Source organism: Idiotropiscis lumnitzeri, chromosome 9, assembly GCF_059441095.1.
Source record: "Idiotropiscis lumnitzeri isolate Australia: NSW breed Sydney's pygmy pipehorse chromosome 9, RoL_Ilum_1.0, whole genome shotgun sequence".
Taxonomy (NCBI): domain Eukaryota; kingdom Metazoa; phylum Chordata; class Actinopteri; order Syngnathiformes; family Syngnathidae; genus Idiotropiscis; species Idiotropiscis lumnitzeri.
The window spans coordinates 21,434,399-21,437,417 of NC_142399.1; positions in this window are offsets into that span (position 1 = coordinate 21,434,399).

The window sequence follows — 3,019 nt, forward strand, 5'->3', positions numbered from 1 at the left end:
ATGTACTCAAGGCGTGTTCATTTTTATATTCAAGAAAGATGTCAAATAAAGACTCAACAACTAATCAAAGTTTTGTTCCAATAATTTCTTAAATTCTCTGGAGTTCAGGAAATATTACAAGTCAGATATTTGGGTAGCTTTTCTTATCCTCGTGAGGACCTGCACCCGAACGAATGCAGTCGGAAAATCGCGCTCTCTACAAGGCCGTCCTCACATATATATGATTTTCACAAAACAAGTTTCTCTGCCAAAAGTAATCGTAGGTTGAAATCGGTCTTCCTCGCTCCCTCCCATCGCATGGGTCCAAGTGCAAAGGCAGGTCGTCCCAAAGTTGATTCTCATCTGATTCCATGGCTTATCCCAAGGCTGGTTCATATCTGGTTCCACAGTTTATCCCAAGGGATGGCATCCTCCTGCAATCTTGTCTGTGTGCTCTGATCTCAAATATCTTAAAAATATGTTCTTTCAATGGCATCCTAGTGGAGCCCTTCAGTGCCAAATTCATTGTCGTTCACCCTCCTGATTATGTGGCAATGTGCTTTATCGAACTCGAAGTGCTGACTGTTATTATGTGCACTCACTATGTTTAATAAATAAGTTTAAGAAATAATATAACCAGTTAACAGGGGCAGCACTGTGGCCGACTGGTTAGCACGATGGCCTCACAGTGAGAGACAGCATCGGGCGTGGATTCGATCCCGGCTCCGGCCATCCTGTGTGGAGTTTGCATGTTCTCCCCGTGCTTGCGTGGGTTTCCTCCGGGTACTCCGGTTTCCTCCCACATTCCAAAAACATGCATGGCAGGCCGATTGAACACTCTAAATTGCCCCTAGTCAAGTCAATTTTATTTGTATAGCCCTTAATCACAGACAGTCTCAAAGGGCTTTACATAGCCACAATCGACATCCCCGATCTTAACCCCCAGGAGGGCAGTCAGTTAACAACAGAGCAGTTACATGTATGGCACGGGAGAAAGCTGGATGAAAGGGCGGCTGTTCACAATGTCGTAGTCTGTTTTATCATTGATTAGATTAGATTAGTTAGATTAACCTTTACAGAACATCCTTCCATCCATTATCTGTGCCGCTTCTCCTCTCTAGGGTCACAAGGGTGCTGGAGCCTAGACTGATACATTTCATGAAATACTTGAGAGGTTTTCTTGTTTTTTTTAATTTTTTATTATTATATAAATAAAAGTATATCCATCCATTATCAGAAGCGCTTCTCCTCACAAGGGTTGCGGGGGTGCTGGAGCCTATCCCAGCTATCATCGGGCAGTTGGCCGGGTACACCCTGAACTGGTTGCCAGCCAATCGCAGGGCACACAAAGACGAATAACTATCTGCGCTCACAAACACACCTAGGGACAGTTCAGAGTGTCCAATCAACCTACCATGCATGTTTTTGAATGTAGGAAGAAGTACCCATTGGAAACTCAACGAGATGGAGGGTCAAACCTCCAGGTTGGGAGACGTCCACTCTACATCTAAGCCATACCACGGCTATTGTATATCAGTATATTCCTGGTGTCAGGGAGAATTCTCCTGCCACCGTTTTTGGTTTCATGTTGAAAACACCAGCAATATACTCACACACAGTCTCGCTATGTCTCATCCCAAGCATGGAATAGAATTTAATCAAGTCGTTTAAATCAGCCGCATTGCGTGATCAATTCTTTGTTGTTTCACATTTTGACATATTTTTCACATTTTTACATGATAATTTTCACATTTTTACATGATAAACTTTTTGTTATTTTGTTCCCAGTGTGGCAGCAATACGCTTCTGCAGCACAGAGCATTTTTAGATGAAAATAAAAAGACAAATAAATGTATTGTGGTATCAGCGTTTGATTTATCAAATTTTGGAACACGATTTGGTCTCATATCTCTAGAACTATTTGGGAATGAAAAGATATTACTAAAATAAGAAAGAAAGAATTAACTTCATTATTAATGGATATTTAAACACCTGTCCACAGAAAAGTAATTATCAACAAAAATACAGATCAGTTCTCAAAAGGAAACCACAAACATAATTTCAAATCAAAACAAATTTGATCAAATAAATAAATGAATCTTTAAGTAGTGATTTAATAATTAAAAACAAGACTGACAACATTACCAACAGTTCAAAATGAAAATTGCATTATTGTACAGTCCTTCTGTGTTTAATCAGACATTTCAGTAAGACACGCGCGTGTGCTTCACTGAGGATCTTTGTCGCTGTTTCTTGGTGACAGGGAGGTAACTGATGTGATCAAGGTAGCTTGTTTCTATTTAGTACAAAGAAAACTTGGAAGTGTACTTAACTGGATATGTGAAGAAAAAAACACTGAGCAACATCATCAGATACAAAAAAATCGTGACAAGTCTAACACTGAATGAAAAAGGGTGGGGTGTCAACACACAAGAAAACAATGAAAAAAAAGCTGAGAGGTAAAATTAGAACATATAAAACCTGTTACTATGGGAAAACAAATGCAACTATGTAATTGACATGTAATTGCAGTAATTATGAACACCCTTGCCAGGTATGCTAGAAACTTGGCATAATCTTGCCTTGTCAAGTGGTTAATTCAAAGCAACAAGCTACCAAGTGATGGCTGCCGACTTATCAATTGACAATAGACAATGGTAAGATGCTTTCTGTTGGGGATGTGCTGAGTTGGACCCAAGTATAAGTAGGAGACAGGGAAAGAGTCGAGATTAGATTTAATTTTTAAACGGTACAATAGCTGTGATCAATTGCGAATCCAAAAGCAGGCAGGAGTTGGTGGAGTTCCGGAGTGGGGGTGGGGGGGGGGGGGCATCCCGTGATGAGTTGAGGGGTGACCCAAGGGATCCTTGGTAGACAAGTCGGCCTTGCAATGGTGTGGTGAGAGGGGCTGGAAAAGGAGCGCTTCCTGAATTTTCTGGAGGTCCGCACTGTGAGGGGGAGAGCAAAGTCAAGACAAGGGAGGTAGATATTTAAAATACTTAATAGCAAGGACTGTAGTGTCGGCCGAGGTACCACTTTG